The sequence below is a fragment of the Urocitellus parryii genome, chromosome 4, assembly GCF_045843805.1.
Source record: "Urocitellus parryii isolate mUroPar1 chromosome 4, mUroPar1.hap1, whole genome shotgun sequence".
NCBI classification, from domain to species: Eukaryota; Metazoa; Chordata; class Mammalia; order Rodentia; family Sciuridae; genus Urocitellus; species Urocitellus parryii.
Window position 1 is genome coordinate 169516500 of NC_135534.1, and position 24069 is coordinate 169540568.

Here is a 24069-nt window from a genome sequence, read left to right on the forward strand (position 1 = left end):
AGGGCTATATAATAGTGGAAATATGATGCGAAATACATTAGCACAAAACACAGTTAATAGCATCCTAGATCATTTGTAAAGCACTCAATGATGCCTGCACAGTTCCACTGCAGGATGACAGTGACTTGCAATTTTCATATGTCAATATGGACAGACTAGTGTCTCTAAGAAGGCTAAGGCACTTTACAACAAATCAGTCCAGATTATGCTTTGCAAAAAACATAGTATATAATCCAATTGGTTTAGAATTCTGCTTCTACAATTGCCCCAATTATTTTATGAAAGAGCATAGACTCTTTCCAGGATGATTATTTTCACTAAATTTGCTTTAGTAAAACTTAAACCCTTACCCTATATATTGTCCACTTGTCTCATTTCTCCAAGAAAAGGCTAATGCATCTTTATAAGGTATGGATATTCATATAAGGAACACTTATTAAGCAGCTCATGTAATGTAGTGAGCCCAGTGAACAACTGGAACATGCTCTTATTTGTGCATTAAGTACAATAATTATCACTTAATTGTTCTATTGGAGGCAACTAATAATTATCTAAAATGTGTTTGTTGTTTGGATTTTCATATTAAATCATTTTTTTACAAATTAAAGGAAAGTAACTCCCTTCCTTCTTACAGTAGAGTATAAAGTTGAGATACTCTAAATCCTGGTGCCCTGAATCCAGAGCTACTCCTTCAATCATTCCTCAGTTAGAAAAAAGAAAATAATGAACATTCTTGAAGAAAGTGTGTGTGCATGTATATATGTGTGTTTATACATCCTAGTTATATATAAAGAATCTACTAAAATTCATCTTCTGTTGGTGGAGTTCCATTAAATCAATGTCTCCTTACTTTCACATCATGCCATGTACAGAAACTGGTCAGTAAAGAGATAAAACTGCTCACAACCAGAGGAAACGTTGGGGGCATTATCTACTCTAGGCTCTCTCTTCAGATACTCTTAAGACTTGAAGCAATCGATATCTTAGCTCAATTGTGTCCTACTTCACAAAACAGCAATCAAACAAACACACTCTTTGATGTAGTAAAGTTCATGGCTCTAAACTTTTTCAACTTAAATGTCAATGTTTTCAGTCAAAGCAAAGCACATATATTTTTGTAGTATGTTTAAGTGCCAGTAACCATAATTGTTATGCTAAAAGGCACACCCAAAGACAATGGGAATCCTTTAAGATGGAAGAGTGATAACAGCTTTCAAACATGATGGCAATAGTAGTAAAAGTGGCAACCATCATAATGACTGGCATGTCTCAACAAAGTTGCTTCTACTTCAATATACTGCTTCACTAAATCTTCACAATGATCTCAGATGTGGATGCTAGTTTATATAGGAAGAAACTGAAGTTTTGTATGTTAACTAATTTTTCACAACTAACTTATTCTCTAATGTAGGTGGTGTCAATCTAAAGATTATAGTGTTATGCTTTCTCCTAAAATGTTGAAAATGTTTTTCTCAGAAAAAAAGAATGCATACATAGGTCAAAAAATCCTAAATCATATAGTATCCCTAAAATTATTAAAAAATAATTTAAAGTATTTTTTCTTTCATTCTCCCTCAATTTCTATAGAATATGAAGCTAGATTAAAAAAAAAATTCTGAAAGCTTAGGAGAGTTCTGTAGATTGGGAAAATAAAAAAGAAATTATAAAAGGTGTAAACTAACCAGAGAGAAGAGAAATTTGTGGGTAGGAGCAAAACAGATAAACCAAGACTGAGATGAAAGAGATAAATAAGTCTATAGCTCATCTGCCCTTTCCTAACTGAGAGGGCAGGGCATGTTACTCTTTAGCCTGTCATTCAGAGGGCTTAGCCAACAATGTTTGTATATTAATGCCAGCATCTCCAAGTTCTTCCATGACATTGGGGCCTGACTACTTCCTGTTCTCATCCTCTAGCAATTGTGATTTCTCCAGGCAGAATGAAATACTTACTTCAGCTGAGGTTATCCTGTCCTTTGAGACTTATATTGGCTCTTTCATTAGCCATAGCCTTGTGAAGGGATCAATGATTTTTCCAAAATTTTTGAAACTTATTTGTGCTTCTGTTATAATTTTGCAGTCCTGTTTCCTGCTAAAATTCCTGTTTCATTGACATTTTCCCTCTACTGGCTATATTCTTCTCTCTACTTATGTCTATTCAATGAGCCTCTTCTGTATGTCCTCAAAAAAAAAAGCAAAACACCCAAACCAACTGGCATGTAAACATAGTTTGTAAAAGGCAGTTACATGTTTATTACCCATGGTGGTTACTGTCACTGAGTTCAAAGAAGGCGAATAACAGTTCCTCCACCTTTTTTCACATATCAGTCCAATTTAAAGGCTCTAATAACAAGGGAAGTATTTGAAAATCATGGATTAGTACAGAAGAGGACCACTCTGACTTTAGTTTTATTACATAGAAATGACAGGAAGTCATAGTTTGGAACTAAGCCCCTGCTATAGGCCTCAGCAGACAAGAATAAATAAAAATGGGGTAACTCGGGTCAAAGCTATAGTTGCACAGCTGAAATAGGATATTTATCTGACCTGTAGAGAAATCAGGATTGGAGGGATAACAGCAACTTTCCCAAACAGGCCAGTTTCAGTTGGCATAATAATGAAGTTCCCTTTGCCTTAATATTTATGCAAGTTAATCAGTTATTTTGTTACTATTCTGTTTCCTTACCTTCACCTTACAAGGCACAAAACTTTGAAATAACCAATCTTTTTTTTTTGTGGGTTTTCTTCTTTCTATTTTCTTCAGCTCTTTTCTGTCTATAAAAATATTCTCTTCTGTTTGACTCATCTAAACATTTATTCTGGTTCATGGAGAAAGTGTTGCTCTAATCAAACACAAAGCCAATCAAGCTGGGTGTGGTGGTCCACACATTAATCCCAGCTATTCAAGAGGCTATGGCAAGGGAATTGCAAATTTAAGAACAGCCTGGGCAATTTAGCAAGACTCTGTCTCAATTATAAAAGTAAAAAGGGGTGGGATGTAGCTCAATGGTAAAGTACCCAGGGTTCAATCCCCAGTACTTAAAAAAAATTAAGTAAATATGTAAATTTAATTAAAATGAAACCAATTAAATTCTTTAAAACTATTATAATTCTGTCCTTTGATAGTTTTTAACAGCTTTATCACAATGTCTTGATGGACCAACTCACTCACACAAGGTACATTGTCATAACATTTCCTGAACAGGACAGGGATTTTATAGGCATAGAAACTGATTTATCCAGGGTCACCTGATCAGTAGAGAAGGAAAAACTAGCCCTTGCTTGGTGCATGTCTGATTCTCTCTCTTACAGACTCTCTCTGACAACCTCTACTGATACTATCCTGTACCATCATCATGCTCACCATTAATAAAAGCAAAAAAAGAAAAAGAAACCAGCAAATAAGTTCCATGAAGCATAAACCATGATCATCAGAGCTCTCTGAGAGGTTGATCCAATTCAGCAATTTCCACTCAATACTTCCTGACTCAAAATTAAACCTGCAGAGAGATTTAAGTCTAGTGCTAATTTCTATAATATTAGTGCATTATGTTTTTGTAAAATTTATTATTTTCAAAAAATTTGAAAGTTTTCAGTATTATTTTGTTTTTCTGTTATAAAATCTGAAATGGCCCCCCATTTCTATAGCTTTCAAAGCAAATTCATATATTACATACTCTGAAAAGATTTTAATTTCTATTTTTGAATTCATCCATTTCTACACAGACATATTCATTTAAATTTTCAGCCTCTCCAATCTCTAACAATTCCCCTTACTGTATCTAGTCATTTTTTCTTATACTGTGGTTTTGGGTCATAATGTACTCTTTAACTTCTTTATTTATTTGTGTAAAAATTCAGTCTTCCCTGGCTATCTAATCCATGCACAATTACCTGAATTTCAACTTAATTTTCTTTTTGGATAAACTTGTATATTTTTTGTCATAGAACTTTGTTCCTAAGATATCAGAGCTTTACTTACATGATAATAATATCTGCATATGTCCTTTTTCTCTACTAATATATAAGCAAAGGGACATGGTTTATCAGTGTATTTTAAGCTTTTCGCCTCCCAGTCCCAACTAGGCAAATAGGCAAATATTATTTAAGACATGGGTATTTAATAATAATTGACTGAATTATGTGAATTAATGTATTTTTATATACTATATTTGTGACTTTCCCTTTATTTATAAAACACCAACTCTTGGAATTAAATTTTCTAAAAGTTTAGAAATGTGATCACAATGAACATTGATACTGCTTAAACCCAAACTAAAGTTTTGTTTGTTTGTTTGGTTTTTAATAGCTTCCACCAGTAAGGCGCTCACTGCTCCTGAGACTCATAAAATAACAGGCTACTACAGAGATAGAGCAGATCCCTGGATTTCTAGTTTATATAATTCCTTTCTATTTAATTGAACAATGGACAGTTATTCTCAACTGATGAGAGGAGCATTCCCCCAAAATCATGTGTTGTTACTTCTTATAGAACTAACAGAATTATAGAACACAAATTGTATCTGATTCTTTAAGCAGTAAGTTTGGTATTATTTTACGATTTATCTAGTAAGCCATGTTCCTGAAATAACAGAGAAAAAAATACAAGGAAATATATAGAGGCTCAAACAGATTAAAGATGTCAATTTATGAGAGAGTAGAAAGGAGAGGGAATGAAAGGTTGATTCATTGTTAATTTACTCACAAAATCCTTGTGAAATAATCATAGAACATCAGATTTAAGGGGAAAACTCTCACAGAGATATATCAAATCTGAAGCCTGGAGAATCAGTGTTAGAATATACACTGTATCTAGGGAAAATATGATAATTAATTGATAAAAAGTATATAGCTAAAATAAGATAAAATTTATTAATGTATACAACTTTTAATTAACATCAGAATCACTTAATGTTAAGAAGGGGTTTAATTATTTGATTCAAAGACGTTTATCAACCCCTGTGGGGTAATATGTATTGGGGTATTGTTAACAAAATTAAACACACATACGCTCACACGCACACATCCCAAATTTCAATATCCTAACAAAGAGGAAGTATTTCACAGTAATACTGCATGTATCATGTGAAAATCCCATGTGAGATTCTTTCATGCATTACCAGGATTTCCAGGCAGATGAAGATTTCACAAGCTTGTGATGGTACCACCTAGAGAAGGGTTCTCTGCAGTCATCTTGGAAAGGAGAAACAACATTGGAGGACCTTGCAATCCACTCATTCGGCCACTTCTGCTTAGGTTCTAGTGGTCATAATAGCCACAAAGCCCAACCCAACAGTGAGTGGATGAACTATATCCCTCCAGTTGCTTGAAAGTAGTGGGAAATTGAATAGGTGACAGCACTAGATATTTCCATCACAGAATGCCAAAAATTCAGTCAATCCATAAACAACCACCATTGTCCTGACTTAATACTCAGTGTTCTAAGATTTATTTGCTCTTTGAATATGACTTTGCTCTTAGTAGGAGATGTGATGCTGAGGAGAAAAAATAAACATAGGAAATCAACATAAAAAAATAAGAGAGTCTAATGCAAGTGTATCTTTATCTTCACAGTTTCACAATGAATATTAGAGCTGAAATTTGACCAGCGATCAATGTCTGTTATTAATGTTTCTAACTTATTGCTTTTCTGGTGGATTCATTCTCCCTTTTTATTCTTCAGAGCCCAGGACCTACAGATTTAGTAATTCATCCACCAGGGTCACATGCTAAAGGGAAATAAATGAAATATTTGCTCTAAGGGAAATGTTTTTATTTACCCCACCTTTTATAAAAGAGGGAAAAGAAGCTTAAGAGCTTATCCAAGGCAATTTAGGTAGACAAATAGCTGAGCCATGATTTGACTTTCTAACTTCACCATTCACCTTCTCTGATAGAGGTAGAATTGTAAATAGTACTGCAAAATATGTTAGTATGCAATAGCAATTTAAACAACAACGGCAACAACACAGATCCAAAGAATGGTAGAGAATGAGTAATTCTAGCTAAGAAGTTGAATGTCTAAAAAAAAAAAAAAAAAAAAAAGCCTGTGGAGGAGTGGAGGAGAGAAGGGATTGAGTTGACTCCTCCCAGAAGGGGCATTTGAAATAAGAGTAAAGGGGAGAGAAACAATTATAGAGATGGCACAACACAGGATAAGTCAGGATTGTAATGAGCCAGAATGAGGGGAATCAGAGAAGGGGGTAAGGAGAAATGTGGCATAAAATGAAGTAAAAGCCTAACAGTGGAGTACAAGTTTTATTCTCCCAGTTATATGGAGGTGCAAGCAAGACATTATTCTATGATAACTCATATAACTAGAAAAATCACTGGCATTAACACACTTAATGAGTCAAAAGGCTTGTTTTTTTTATAGATTTACATCATTTCTGGAATCCTATTTGGTGGAATGCACGCTGTAGGCATTTAATAGATACTTCTCTTACATTGAACAATTTGTAGCACCAGTATACCTGAAGAGAATATACCCTGAGGACAATACACAAAAACTACCAGAAATCTAAGGATAAGAGAACTATGCAAAGAATATTCTAGATTCAATTTATCAATGGGAACACAGAACACTAACAACAACAAAAGATTTTGAACATTACTCTTTTCTAAACATCCCAGGGAATCTATTAAATATGGATATTCCTCAGGTAGTATTTTAAAACAATCTATGCATTATGGGACAATACTTAGTGATGATAATGACCATTAATCCGTAAACATCAAAGAGGCTATGACCTTGTACACTTCCAGTTATACTGGTAAGTTTATCTGTTTCTCATGCTAACACTAAACAAGAAAAAAATATGAGTGCTTTACTTATAATGGTCTGTTCTTAACTTGATAACAGATTTGGAAAGACTTCTTTCAAAGTTTGTGCACAAATTGCCCTTACAAGGAAGGATTACTTTGAAATAAATGAGTAGAGAAAATATGTGTAATATATTTGCTTAGGACAAGAGAAAAAGTTTGAACTAACCAGATTATCTGTGCAAAAATGCATGGGTCATACAAATTAGTCCCCCAAAGCCCTTTTACGTTCAAAAATGGCAAGCAAAAGCAATCCGTGTTTAATTAATGTATGGCATACCTAGCATATTTTTAGAATCTGAGCTTAGAAATTGACAATGTAGAGTAATGTATTTTCCCTGGTGAAATAATTGAGTGCAGAGTATTTATTTTCATTTTATCAGGCATTTACAGTCTGATAGGATTGAAAATAAACTTGAGTGGCTGGGCATCAGGGGACCTAAATTTTGCTTCAACTTTATTCCTAAATTGGAAATAATCTGAGAAGTAAATGAATGATTTGGATGTTCCCTCCTAACTCTAGCCTCCCATTCCTCAGTGATTTTACATTAATATAGAGGTTTCCAGTCACCTCACAGCTTTTCAGAGGCAATGCTCTTTGTAACAGTGAGGCACAATAGTTAAGTATACAAATTCTGGAGATAAGACAGTCAGATGTGGCAAACAGCTTTACCATTACTAGCTCTGTAGTCAATAAAATTGGAATAATATCATCCAATCATAAAACACTTAGAAGATTAAATGAGTTCATACTTTGTAAATATAAATAGAATATGATATTTTAGCAACCATGGCAATTATTAGCCATGAAATCATTAGGTCTTTTGTGTGTGTGTGTGTGTGTGTGTGTGTGTGTGTGTGTGTGAAAATGCCATCTCTCAAGGGTGTCCAACTTTCAGAGTTTTCATTAGAAGAAAGTTTAACATTCACTATTAACTCTTATCATATGGTGCTTAAGATAATATGAGGAGCCAAAAATATAAATAATTGGAGGTCAATATGCTCAAATTTTAACAAGTAATTAGCAAACAGAATTCCAGAGTTATGAGAGGCAGGAAAGTAATTTAATGAAGGCTATAAATATGGGTGTCAATGCAGGAATCATTGCTTTGGGTTCAGGACAGATATCCTACCTGACCCTCACAATGAAGACCATCTTAAGCATAGGTAAAACATTAAAATATAAAATGAAACATGCTTTTAAAATGTATTAATTATCTGGAAAGAAATTTTAAAATATTAATTCTAAAGCAAGTAGGTTAAATCTCAGTGAATAACAGAATATTCTCAGAGTTATATGTATCTTATTGGTTACAATTGATAAAAAGATAAGATTTCAAAAACATCATCTTAATTACAAAGAAAAAGATAGTAATTACCTGATAAAGAAACCAGAAGTCATCTACTTAACCAAATAACTACTACTAGTAAGAACAAAGTGGACACCATGGGCTTTCTTATATGATGAAATGAGAATATTACCTTTGAAATATTTCTAACAAAATGTAGAATTGAATCTGTTTTTGTCTTTTGTTTTTTGATACAGAATGTCACTAAGTTATCAAGGCTGGCCTGGAACTTGTGATCCTCCTCCCTCAGCTTCCCAAATCGTTGAGTTTATGGGTATGCTGTACCAGGCCCAGCCCCAACCAAACCTACTTGTAAAGAAACATCAGACCTATCCAAACTGCAAGACAATCTTCATAAGAACTCGATGGCTTGAGTATGTCAATGACATGTATCAAAAAGGAATTCTGAGATTAAAGGAAACTAAAGACAACTGTGATCTTATAATTTATATTATTATTAAAGATATTACTGGCAAAGGGGCAAAATCTGAATGACATCAAATGTCAATGATAACAAATCATTGACATGCCTCTTCACCACAGGTAGAGCCTGATTCTCATTCTCTGAATGGGGGCTATACTTGGTAACTCACTTCAGCAAGTAGAAGATGGTAGAAATAAAGTGCTTTATTGATTCTTTTTCTTGCCTAATTACTGTGCTATGAATTGTTATAAATGTAAACAAATTAAACACTTCACAAAATTCAAAGCAGTGGCTGACTCTGGCAGATGCAGTATGATTCCATTAGTGGATATTTTAAAAAATATACAGGCTATATACACACTCTACAATAACTACACATAGATAAATTTGTGTCTTAAAACTATATGAAAGGCAAAAGAATAATAAAATACAGAAGACAGGTTATCTCTTGGAAAGCAGGAAAAGGAATTGGATCAGGAAGGAATATACAAGTTATCAGGCTATATATATATATTTTTCCTTATACTATATGGACTACATAATTGTTCTACATTTTATACTTATTCACACACTGCACATTGAATTCTTTTCATATTTCTAATATTCAATAAGAACAATAAAAGGAAATATCAGAAAGAAAATATTTTGAATGGACGGACTGTATGTCTGTACTAATGCCATGTTGTGCGACCATATTGAGGAGAGATGTTCCTGACTAGAACCAGTCCAAATGGAACAATGCCAGTACTAAACCTGGGTCAGGACTAGATGACCACCAAGCTCCACCAAGCACTTAATTATGGTGGATTGCAAAAATGTTCTAATTTCTCACTCCCCACTTATCCAGTCTGATTTTAGCATTACTTTGTGGCTTTCCAAATGAAGTAGAGTCCATTTATTCACTCTCTGTTCCTGGGCTGACCTTGCAGCATGTTTTAGCCAACAGAATGCAACAAAGGCAACCTTGGGTCAGTCCTAACTGCATTCTTTGTCTATAAATGTTAATACTGCCACTCACTATGTGAATATGCCCAAGGTAATTCACTGGGTGAGGAGAGTCATGTGGCTCAGTCATTCCTTTTGCTTCAGTGAGAAAATTACACTTAACTGAAACTTTCCTAGACTAACCTGTCATGGCCTACCCCACTGACCTCCATGCCTGAGAAAACTAAGCTAAAACCAGTGTAGCCTTCACTCACCAAAACTACCTGCTCATTGACCACAGACCTAAAAGAAAAAGTCAAATGATTGTTGAATTAAACAAGTGGGTTTGGGTACTGTTTCTTAACCCAAAATTTTAATCGTACAATCATTACAGCAGATATCAATTCTAAAGAAACTGATTCTACAAGCACTATTTCTTGTCCTCCTATGCATACTTTTTCCTGAAAGCACTCATTAAAACATGTTTACCTGATTTAATTTTGTAAATCTATGAAACACGTAGCAGCCAAGAATATTTCTGTTGTGTGTAAAATGTCCCATTTTGGAAAATTGGAGATGCAAAAGTCTTCAAAATTATCAAATCTGAGAAGATAAATTTTAATTTTTTTTCATAATCCAATTGGAATAAAATTTCTTAAGGATAAAATAGAAAAAGTCGATGAAAAATGCAAAAGGTATGAAACTGAGATATGCTGATTTCCCTTCTTTTAATTTGTGGTGTGGTAAAAGCCTTGATGCACTGTGGGGCCGCAGTGTTCATGAGAACAAGAGAGCAGGGGTGGCAGAAGGTATTTTTAACAAAGTCATCAAGGCACTCATGAGGATGGCATATTTTCCATGAACAAGCAGCATAACTTAGTACTCTGCTCTAACAACACACGCAGCATAATGGAAATGACACTTGGAGAATACTGATTCTCCCACAGGGAACTCAACAGTGAACTAGGAAAAGATCACAGGCTCTGACAGCTGATTGGTGAATTAATTAGGTGTTGAACTCTGTTAATGCTGCTGTAAATTACATGTGGAGCATGCACTCAGAGTCATAAAGAGATCCCAAGGATGCTAGGTGTCACACAACAGAGGGCAAAATGTAATCAGAATCCAGAGGGAGCCAGATGCAAATAGGTTTACCAGAGTCCTGCTGAGATTAATCTTACTTATACCCCTGTCTGAGGGGAAAATGTAGATGGGATGGCAAAATTATTTAGCCTGCAAGTAAAAGGAACTGATGCTTTTTTATTACTCCCTATAAGGATTTCTTATGCAGGCTTAAAATGTTCCTATTCATCAACTTTTTTCCCATCTCTAAAGTTACTCCTCACATAACTGCCAAGTGATGGGAGACTTTGAGGAGCACATAGAAAGGACCATTTTCAGTTCTGCTAAGACAACATCACTGTCATTGCTGCCTCTGTGTTCTCAAGAAACATTCTTATATTGTTGGCCTCTTTATGTAAATGCATTCTTATATGCAACATAATGCAAATAGGTTTCCCAGAGTCATGTAAATATTGACCACATTTAATCACTCATGTGATCTTGGTTGGGTAAATCACTAATCTTTCTTCCATATTTTTTTAAATCTGCAGAAAGGAGCTATAATAGGGATTAATTACATAAATATTGTTACATGCTTAAAACATTGTCTGTCACACAGCAAGAATTACACAGGTTACCAAATGAATATTAACACAATACTATGTCTTCCTATTTCCCCAGAGATCCATAACCATTTAAACTTCCAATCCCTCAGTAGACTAAGACTCTGATCTCCAGTATTCTAAATGACTAAACTATGCCTTTTCTAGGGTCAACTCAACTTTTACAGAGCTATAGTACAAGAATATGAACAAAGTTTCACATACCAAGGATAAGAGTGCAAGGATTCATAAGAGATTTACTCGTTTTTTTCCTAGTATTTTCTGCAACTGGGAAGATATAGATATAAATATAGGTCAGGAATTGTATCTGTCAGATCAAGAAAAAAAAGTCACCTAAATTCACTTCAAACTTCTTTTCTGGTGGAAGAACATACTGCCAGCCTGTCAGGGTGCAGTTGTATTTTGATTACCTGTCCTGCATGCCCTGTAGGAATGACACAAACCTAAATCAATGCAATTCAACTCTGACCGTGAGCAGAATGCTGGGAGGGCCCTGGAAAGGATGCAAACCAAAAATTGGGGAAAAAAAAACCCTTCTACCTCATGTCTTTAAAATATCTGTATATAATAATGTTGCCTTCTTTCAATAAATCATTGATCACTGAAAATACAAGTGGTATACAAAGAGTACATGAAATATTATAAAAAGTAATTTTAAATATTACCTCCTCTGTTGTCTCTGTTGTGCAGTGAAGATAATTGCTAAGTCATAAAAGAATCAAAAATCTAGTTTCATGCTCATGAAATGCATATGGAAACACAAAAGGTAGGCCCCCATTGCTCTAATAATCAACTTCAAATCAGACCTGAATTGGTGAGTGTAAGGAGACCTGAGGAATTCAAGTCCCTTATTAAGACTGATGAGGCAGTAATGTGCATACAGACTGAAAATGCTATCAGTGGGTACTATGGGACAGTAAATAAATAGGATCAAGGATTAAATGTTTATACTGAGAGAGCATATTGTGGTCTGCCTTATTGCTAAAAGGATTTACAAATGGCTTACTAAGTTGTTTTTGAAACAGGATAAAAATAAGAAAATAATTTAAAACAGATACAATAATGCTAGAGATTAAATGTGTACCTACTCAAAATCGTGTTTAAGATTGACCTCTAGGGGAATAGTGAATATTGGGACTTCTTCCTCAGACCACAGTACTGTATAACTTCTGAGGAAGCTATCTATAAGAGACAATGATAAAGGAGGGAAAAGTTCAATTTCTTAAACTCTTCCTTTAGGCCTAAATGTGAATACAGAGATCTGTGATACACTGACTTGGAACCAGGGTCTGGATTAGAAGTCTGAAAGACCTCTACACACTCCTAGGTTAGGTACAAACTTTCACTGGATGGGAATAACACAGCACCCTGGCATCTTGGCAATATGATTCTTGTCTCCTCTTCTTGGAGATTAGATTTTCCTTCTCCCTGAAAACTCTTCCTACAGATACTGCACAGTGTTATGGTTTGTATATAAAATATCCCCCCAAAAAGGTCATGTGGTAAACTGGACACAGTGGAATACGTTTATAATCCCAGGGGTTCAGGAGGCTGAGGTAGGAGGATTGTGAGTTCAAAGCCAGCCTCAGGGGGAAAAATAGTGAGGTGCTAAGCAACTCAGTAGAACCTGACTCTAAATAAAATACAAAAATAGGGCTGAGGATGTGGCTCTGTGGTCAAGTGCCCCTGAGTTCAATCCCAGGTACCACCTCCCTCCCTGCAAAAAAAAAAAAAAAACAAAGTCATGTGGCAATGCAGGAATGGTCACAAATGAAATCATTAGATGATGAGAGATGTAACCTCATCAGTGGATTAAACAATCTCATGGATTAATAACTTGAGTGGACAACTAGGTGATGAATCCAGGAAGGTGGGGCATGGTTGGGGGAAGTGGGTTCCTGGGAGTATACTCTTGGGGATTATATTTTGACCCTGACTCCTTTTGTGCTCATTCTCTCCCTCTCACCCTCTGCTTCCCAGCTGCTGTGAACTGAGCATCTTTTCTCTGCCACCCACTCCCACCATGATATTTTGCCTCACCTCAGGCTCAGAGCAATGGAAATGGCTAGTCATGGAATGAACCTCTGAAACTATGAGCCCCAAATAAAATTTCCTAATCTAAGTGTTGTTCTTCCCTAGTATTTTTGGTTATAGTGATGAAAAAATGACTTAGCACACACAAATATTGCAGATATTGACTTTTTCTTTTTTGGGTACTGGGAATTTAACCCAGGGTGTTTTACCACTGAGTCATATCCCAGCCTTTTTTGTTTTTTATTTTTAGATAGGGTCTCACTAAGTTTCTTAGGGCCTCACTAAATTGTAGATGCTAGTCTTGAACTTGTGATCCTTTTGCCTCAGTCACCAAAGTAGCTGGGATTACAGGAATAATCTACCATAGTCAGTTATGTTGACCTTCTTATCATTCATGTTTCAACCTAAAATGTCATATCTATAGTGGGTCCTTCCTTGACAATTCAAAGTAGTGCCTCAGGCTCTCAAACTGTTTTACTTCCAGTTTATTCTTACCATAGTTGAAGATTTTCTTTCACATAGTTTTATTATTAATAAGCTTCCCTTAGAGCATAAACCCTATAACAATGATCTCCTCTATATTGTTCACTCACATACAGATGGTGATAATTGAACATAATAGTTGCTCAACAAAGAGTTATTGAATGAATACAAGTATACATATTTATTTTGGTAGGCTAAGACTGGTGATGGAAAATTTGGTATCTTCTTAACATTTAACAGATATGTATGCCAATATACTATAATTATCTTGTTTAATCTTTACAACACCATAACATAAGCACTAAAGAAAACTATGTGGTGACAACATGATCAAATATGCCCTCAATCCAAGGCAAAGAAATGAAACACACTCCTAGACTGATTCCAAAGCAGTTATGCTTCACTCCCATGAATGTCATTAGATACTATTTACTTGTCAATCATGTACATCAGATTTGGTTCTGAGCTTCCTAGTACTCTCCACACACATGCAAGTAAAGTTATCACATAATCCAATAGAATAATAAGTTAAAATTAATTTATTTTCAGAAAAAGCCCTGCCATCTGAGTGTTGAGATTTGAGGAAAATATATACCATAGTGTCTTTAAAGGAGAAATTTTATGAAGGATGAAGAAAGCCATGACATGAATAGCATTACTATAGCAAATGCAGCATGGGATTCTAGCATCTATAACACAAATCAATGTAAGCTGATGGCATCGATTCAAGCTGTGCTTCAGTGCAAACACTTCTACAGAGTAAATACAAAGATTTTAACAGTCTTGCTTAAACCATTGATAAAATTTAAGCTATGTGGATGAATGAAAAGGATTCATGTCATTTGGACAATCTTCCCTCACAACTGTATTTTGAAACTACATTGCTGATCCACACTGGCTTGCCGAGATTTTGAGGTATATATTCTAGAATGAGTACCAGACCACAAATGCTTGTTGTTCCTCTTAAAGCCATATCCATTGTTAAAAAAAAATACATACATTTGGAAACTCTCAGAAGTTTAGATGCCTCACCAGAACAAGTTCCTGAACAGGCTACTATTGTACTTACACAGAGGAACACAAAAGGGGATCTATAAAATAATGCCAAGGACTTCCTCAGGGGGAAAAAAAAAACAAACCTGTGCTTTTATAGATAACTTACACAGAAGTCTGATGAGAAGCCAACATCTGATCCTAGTCACAACGCTAAATCACTAAAAAAAAAAAAAATAGAGTGTCCATAAAATATTTAATTTCAATCTACACTGTAATGTATTATATATATTCTGAATGTATTCCTAGTTAACTCAATAATCATTGGGCTCTAATTCAAAGTGATTGCAAGAGCCAAGCATATAGATTTTGAGGATTTATTTTAAATCATTCTCTCTTACAATCATTGGTTTGACATCAACCTCAAAAAACCTCTGTGATGTGAGCATTAACTTTAATTTCCTCTGGTCACAACTTGTAAACTAAGCCCAGACACTTCATGAAAACTGCCAAAGAGACCTATCTATTGAGTAAGGATGGAGGACTACTAACTCTGGGCCTGGGAGTGTAACCAATGAAGAAGTCTGTCTTTCTTTCAACAGCTTTTGCCAGATAGACAAAACTAATAGACTTTAGAAGCTGGAGAGAATCTTGGGTTTATTTTACTTTGCCCTGTTATTTTGCAGATGAACTAAAGGACAGTGAATTGTTGTCTTCAAGTTCATATCCTAGTTAGTGATAGAATTAAAAGAGAATCATGTCATCATTTTTCCTTAAAATAAATTTCTTTACATAATGATCCCCTTAAATTAAAAAAAAAAAAAACAAGGAGCATAAAACAAAGTCAATGTCAAATAGAACTGAGTTACATAAATAGTGTTGAGTATTAAATAAAATGATCTAATTGAAATAGGAGAGAAAAACATAAGGAGAGACAGAAAAGAGACTAACAGAGTAGGAAAAAGAAACTATAACTTTAAATCTAAGAAGCTCTATGAACACCCTCATCTTTGCTCCCCGAGTCTATTTTCTTCCAAGCCTAAAATCCTACCAAAAATAAATAAATAAAAACGAACATACACTGCTAACTTACACTATGTATTTTCTTTAGACTAAATAAAGCCAAGGGAAATACTATTGGAGATTTATGGGTATATTTTAAACATTATCTGTTGGCTGGATGAGATTAATTTAGGGACCCTGAAAGAACTAATTCACCTTGACCTGCCCTGTGCTTCATGATGAAGACAATTGAGCCCACTCAGTGGACATCACCCACTTCTACTTCCCATGTTCACTATTTAGAGTTTTCTTAAAATGAAGAGCCCAAGGCATGTCTCCCTGCACTCCTTCTTCTTTGCTCTTTGAGTTTGTTGCCCACTCTATTGTTTGCTTTTCTGAATAAATCTACTCACTTCCCTGAATAAATCTTGGTTTGAAATTCTTTTAAGACATCCTGAAATCCTTTCCTTGGTATAAGTCAAGAACTTATCAGTGATGGGCATGGCACTACACCCCTGTAAGCCCAGCAGCTCCAAAGACTGAGACAGGAGGAATGAAAGTCTGAGGCCATCCTCAACAATTTAGGGAGGTCCCAAGCAACTTAGTGAGATCCTGCCTCAAAATAAAATAAATTTATTAATAAATAGGGCTGGGGATAGAGCTTGGTGGTAAATTGCTCTTGGGTAAAATCCCCAGTACCATTTCCCACCACACACACACACACACACACACACACACACACAGAACTGTTAGTACGAAACTGAAATCCTATTTCTGAAGGACCTCCTTGGCTTCCTATCTGATGACATAATAATGTGTATAAAAGCTATTTTTCTGTATAAAAAAAAACACCAAGGAATAATAGAGTAATGACAGACAAGAACTGTCATCTTTTCCAACACTGACCTGCAAGCAGGCGCCATGCTAAAACACCAACTGACATCTCTAGAGTCAGGATTCTCAAAATATTTAGGGAAAATTTTTAGTTTTAATGGGATTTTTCATTTTCTGCATTATTTTAATTTTTAATTAAATTAAACCCATAAGGAAGGATGTTAAAATTACTGCATTAGGTCCTATCATATCCCAATGTTCTGGGGTCTCCCTTAGAGACACAAATATAAAAAAAAAAAAAAAAAAAAAAAAAAAGTCTAACCTCTTTTTCACCTGATATTGATAAAAATATTTATAGGGAATAATCATTATCTCAAATGCTTTAAAATCTTGTCTTCTCTAAATAAGCCATACCTAGTCTTTTGAAATCCTCAAATTCACTACTATGTTCTTCTTCAGTTTGTACTGAGCTTTTGGGCATGTTCTATTCAGAATACTGATTTATTTTACCAACCCTTCTCTGAAGCGCATGTTAATGCTGTCTGCATTCTCATTGCACGTTAGCTGTCACATTGGCAATAATTACCTTCTAAATTTGAATCATGTAATATATCTGCAATATTCACAATACTTTTATTTCTTAACTAGTATTATGGGAAAGCATTCTTGGGTACCTTTATAAACTTTTCCAAAAAGATTTTGAGGAAATAAAGATTCTCTCTCTCTCTCTCTCTCTCTCTCTCTCTCTCTCTCTCTCTCTCTCTCTCTCCTCATTGTTGAAGGCTACTAATTAACTCAGTACCTGGGAGTAGGGGAAAAGATATCATCTCCCTTATCATTTCATATAAAGACTTGACTGTGTAGACAAAGGAAAGAGGACCAGTGTTTCAGGAAGAAGGGACTGAAAATGAATGTGCAAGTGAGCTTAATTGTTAGAACAAGACCCTAGAGGATAGGGGACTAATCTTTTCATTTCATTTACACTTTTGTTAAAAATGGAAGTTCTCCGTGTAGAAAAATTTGCATATGGATTTGATAATAATTAAGAGTCCCTTCTAAATCACATGAAATATTAATTTTCTAACTAACCTCTAATAATTTCATGAACTAATAATGTGTGTTTCACTTTTAGCTGATAAAGAAAAAACAGTGCCTTCCTATATTCTGTCAAGGTACATCAGAAAATGGCCAGTGTTCTTGGTTTCACAATAGGAGACAGACTGTAGAACTTCACATACATTTTACAGCAGAAAAAAAGAGGTTAACTTACCAGGATTACTTACACTGACTAAAGGAACTATGAAAGAGTATTCAAAGAAATATTCAAAGAAGCAATTACATTTCACAGTGCCTTCAAATCATTTCACATTTATCATATTTTAAGTGCCATTAAATATTCTTTTTGATTGGAAGAGCCCTGCAAATGACAGACAGTTTTGTGCTGTGCAAATTAGTAGTTTTCCCTAATTTTCTTCACATGACAGTCAATTCTTTCCCTATTATCTCATCCAAGTTAACATAATAGAGACCTGTAAAATGGAAGCCATATGCCTCATTGTGCAGTTCAAGATTTAAATTTTATCAATAATACTTTTATTTTAAATGTGACCAATTCGATGCATTTTGCATCTAAATTCTCCCCATTACTTCTGGAAATCAATTTCTTTTTCTTTTTTTCACTTAAGATATATTTCTATGCACGGAGAGTGTCAGTTTCCTTTGGACCCTGATATGCTCCTATAGACTAGTGTGTGTGTGTGTGTGTGTGTGTGTGTGTACATTTTTGTGTGTGCACTCACATTTGAATCTGGGTAGACCATTTATGCACGTGTCATTCCTTCTTTGCTGCTAATATTTGAGACACATGAAACCAGCTACAAATAGGCATGTTCTCTTTCAAGAAAAAATGTATTTTTTCAGAAGAAAATTTTATGTGACTGCTTCAGTTTTTAGTGATGCAGTTCCATGTGTCTCCCTTTAGTTGAATTAAGTGAGACATTTCTTAAGTTACTAGGTATGCTTTACCTTTCTAGGCAACACTGGATTCAGTTCCAGTATAAATTCTCTATAATTTTAGGTTGTAAGAAGAAAAAAAGTGATTGGAAATGCTTCGATATATAATCCAAAAACTGAAAACACACACACACACACACTCACACACACAAACTACACATACTCATATCTGTAATGCATAGTAAAATACCACAAGCCAAGAAAGGGAGAAAAACAATAAGAAAGTCACCCACGTACACATACACATCATACTGATGACTACTAGTCCCATTAAGACTAATAGGGAGAAAGACATCCAGAGGTAACTCGGTTTGCACTTTAAATTTATAATATTTTTATCTCCTATATCTGTACTATATCACATACATATGCCGTAGTATTAATAAAGAAATATCTTCAGCAATCATACATTCTGTGCAACATTTGAATATGTTAAAATAGTGTCTTAAAGTACAGAAGTAACATTTACCAAATATAAACAGTATACAGACTGTATGAAATATATCACATAGACAGATACAATACAAGCCCAGCAGTGTATTCCAAATATGCCAACAACTTCCTCCAGTCCCTTTGGGGCTCATAAACTAAAGGGATTGCTTAATGAAAAATATGATGAAATAAAATTACCTACCTTCTATTTGTAAAGAGAGTAAGTTTTAAGACACAAAATAATATTTCATTTTGTCCCCAAAATACAATTAAAATAAAAATGACACATACGTCTTATGAGTAAAAATCCACTGGACACTTCAGAAGCACAAGCAGCTCATGATGCAGCTTTCTGGCGGCACTCTTCAATTCCTATAAATAAAAAGAAGGTGAAAGATAATATTCAGAGCAATCTATGTCTTTGTAAAATGATGGTGATTAACTATGAATTTTTTATTTTCACTCCATACTGCCATTTAAAAAGCACTCCCTGTGTATTGCTGTTATCGTAGTTCTTGTTAAATGTACAACACAGCAATGAAAATTATGTCTGTCTGGGACTTCCAAAACACTAAAATAGATTCTAGATTATGAAGCAATGCAAAAAAAAATAAATAAATGAAACCACTCAATTTCATGTTATTTTACAGAGGAAGGTTGTTGTACTATGAAAACAAAAGCATTTGTAATTGAAATGCTTTCTTATTATATATGCATCCCCACTTAAACATTTTTCTAGTCATAACAGTGAATTATAAGAAGTAGAGGATTTGGGCTTCTTACCCAGTTTTTACCATTGATTTCTTTATCAAGATGCTAGGCAGAATTCTTACTTTGTATCCCATAATCTTCCTGTAGCAGGTTCATAAAATGTGGGAAATGATAGTCATCTGTTTTATAAGTTGATATGAGCTTATCGAACGGGTGATTTACCTAATGGATGACTTATCATATTTCACATTTTGTGAGTCTTCTCCAGGAAAACTAAGGGATATAAATTAAGAAGAATTTCCAAAATAATAAAGTAATATCCAGGACATACAGTAAAAATTCCATAATAACTCAACTTTTGTAATTTATTTCAATTATCTGTGGAAGTAACTCTTTATAAAAATAGCATCTACTTCCAGAAGAGCAATAAAATGATACATAACAGAAACATGTGTTTTTCTCCTCTCCATTTTCTCTTCTGAATGTACACCATAAATAGACTGTTAGGGCAGATTGAGAAATGTGTTGCATTCCTCTTCTGCATCCTGATCCCCTCCAAGTCTCACATACTTGCTTGTACATTCAGGCACAAATGCCAGTCAATCAGAACCATGGACATCTTTCTACTTCCCCTGTCCACATCCCATCCATTTCTATAATTCTGTAAGCTACAGAAAGAAGGTCAAGAGGGGCAGGGAAATGATTGAGGGAAAATTTTAGTCCTAAATAAGAAGTATAGCTTTGTCAAGGCACATGTAGCATGTTAGAACAAATATAAATGAGTATCTTCTTATTCCATTATGAGAAGCCATAATAAAAAGTCAAGCTTTCAGAGCTGGGTGCATACAAAATACATTAACCGATCCAATGTTTTTAAAAGCTACTTATGGGAAATAAATAAGTAAATAAATATATAAATAAATACATAAATATATATGCCTACATCTCCTATGTGTTTTTTCTCTTCCTTTTTTTAAACCTTCAATGTTAATGAAAGCTCACAGTAACAAGCGTTGTATTAGGTGCTTTCATCTACCCATATTTAATAATTAGGACATGCACAATGTCATACTTTGGAGATAATTACCATTGTCTCATAGATAGATGGATAGATAGATAGGTCAGCATACAAATCCTAAGCTGAAAGATGCATGTTCCAGAAGATAAAGTATTTCCATCTGAATTTTAAGATCTATAATTTTAATTTGCTTAGAATATTATTAAATGTATAAATTATGTATGAAAAATTAATGTGTCATGTATTACATATATGTATATGTATGTATATGGAAACTTATTAAACAAAATCTATTTTCTAGTTTCTTGAAACTTCCATTCTAGCATTTTGAGGGATATAATCAAATTAATGTGCAGGCGACAAGAACTGGATGATTTAAATGTTTTGTTATCAACATTTTGTGGTTGTTAAATAAAAGTGAAGTTCTAAATAAAAGATTTCCTTTTTTATTTGTTATTTTGGCCCTTTATTTAAAGGATGCTATTAAAATGCAACACAGCATGTTTTTCCATTAATTCTAAAGTTTAGATTTATACTAGAAGGTTCAAGAAAATAGGATATTTTATATTTTAAACAAGGTAATTTTGCACAAATCTGATTGAATTAATATATTTATAACAAATTGATATAATAGAAATGACATTTCCTGGACACACATTAATTCAACATTACTTTTTCATTAGGATAAATAAAATGGAATATGCCATTCATCCAATCTTAATTCTAACATAACAACATACCTATATAATTCTTAATTTTAATGGCACAAAATAACAAAACTTCTACTAAGAATTGAGCTACATATTTATAAGTTTAATATAATATATTAGTTATACAGTATCCTAGAGCAATAAGGGAAGATAGAAAAGATAGAAAAATGTATTCACTGAGTAATTTTGATTATTATTAATAAAAATTTTTAATATTAAAACATATTTTCCAAGTTAAAACAAATAAAATATAATGACAGCATTGTTTGATTCTCTGTATATATTCCACTTATAGAATCCTGCAAACCATACCAAAAGAGAATCTTGCACTTTAAGTGTACTGTATCCTATTTTAGCATGGAGTACACATTGCTGGCTTTTCAATAGAGAAAAAACAGTAATAAAATAAGACATTTTTTATTCTACTTTAAGTTGCCTGGTTTTAAGCTGCTCAGGTTTATGGCTCCCAACAGAATGATGAGGATTTTGCTCTGGATTGCTTTGGTGGCACACATTCCCCTTTGTTCTTGGCTTTCTTAGAGATGTACATGATAAGGATTATCAGCATTTTTATTTGCTTTAATCTTTCAAAACCCAAGTGTGATAGCAATAAACTGTTCACTTTTTATTAGGTCAATCAAGTTAAAACTTTTCATTCTGACTGAACTTTTAAAAAGTTGCAATTTTACTACAATTGCATATTTTGCTAGTAGACCACATACTTTCTTTGGTCTTAAAACATAGTTCTATGAACTGTATCTCTTTAAATTGCACATGTAACATACACAACAATTTTTGTACCTTATAGCCATTTAAATAATAATATTTACTGAATGAAAATCGTATTCATAAGACTGTTATAAGTGCTCTGCATCTACTTCCTCACTTAATTCTCAAACCAATCCCAACATATTATTTTTATCCCCAGTGAAAGCACAGCGAGACAGAGCACAATCCCAAAGCAGTTTCAGAGAGATTAAGAAAATGACAGAGCTGGGATTTAAACAAAATATCTGTATACTCCAGAGCTTGAGCTATGGCAATTGCTATAGGACAGCTGATTAAAGATATCGATAGTGAAATTCTAATAACAATTCCACATAAGTTATCCTTAACCATATTAACCACACTTAAACACAACATATTAAACCACAGACATATATGTGAGGTAGTAGAAACAGTTTAGTGAAAAATAACAGAGACCCATCTCTGAAGGCATGAGCTGTGCCTATTTGGTTTACCACGTCTTCACAACATCTGGTAGAGTACCAAATATGTAATAAACCAGTACTCAAAAAATTATCTGTCATATGAGGGAATTAGTAAATAAGGAAACTTGCATGCACTTGGTGGTTCTGCACATCTAAGCTGGAAAGTACATGCACACTAAGCAGGGAAGCTAGCTAGATGTGGTATATATTTTCACTGGATTCACACCTTCCTTCCTAACCATCAACTACATCATCCAGTACTCTCTCCATTCAGCCCAAGTCACCTGAGTTCTAGCTAAATCTTCCTATGTGCATATTCATTCAAGTCTTATTCTATGCAAGAGTCATTTAATAAATTATAACAGTAAAGAAAAAATCCATTGTAATTACATTTACTATAGGTCCATTTTGACAGAGGATTTCGAGAGAAACTGTTGATATTAATTCTAATGCTGGGAACATCAGGCAATAAGACCAAAATCCAGAAAACCAATATCCTGAGCTGTTCTGTGTCCCTCCTCCACTCTCATCTTCCCAGATGCATCCTGAATCCATCTGTTAACTGTTTTTCTGTTGGCTGCAGTACTATCTATTCTCTTTCTCTTGGATTACTCCAAAGTCTCCTAGATAGTCTTTCTGCTTGTCATATTGTCTTTCCAATCCATTCTCTACATTCCAGTCAGAATTATCTGAAAACCATCAGTTGAAACATAAATCTCCATGAATTTTTTCCCATTATATATGGATATATATATATATATATATATATATATATATATATATATATATACATGCATATACCAAATTCTCTTTTATCAGATGCAGATATAAAGGCTTTATGTATTTTTTTATTCTTTCTATTTTATCCCTGACCTAAAAGGCCCTGCCTGGTGTGTTCACAGTCAATCTTTCAGCACCATGTTCTTCTTCACCAGTGCCCATCTGTGCTGACAGCTTCCCTCTATTTCAAGGCCCTTACTTGTCGGCTGTCTTTGTTAGAACAATCCTCTCCCCACTTCTACCTTGTCATTTCCACCCTTCTTTAGGTTTCAGCCTCATACCACATTCTAGTTGGAAGGCCCTTTCTATATTCTACCATGGCTTCCTGGAATTTTCCTCCATGTTGTTTATCAGAATAACATCATGGTTTTGAGCCTAAGACTTCTACCCAGACCTACTATCTTTGAATCCTGAAGGAAACACCTGCCAGACTGAAGCTGCTTATCCTTGCTGTGCTCCCATTCCCTTATGTATAAAAAAGACAGAAAATGATACACCTTAAGAGATGGTTATGAGGACTAGACAAATTAACATGGCTAAGCACTCGGAACACATCAAGTGTTCAAGAAATGTGGCAGTCATGATTCAGAAAAATTATATTTACCTGAATAATTATTTGATTATGTTTATGCCTTTCTCATAAATAT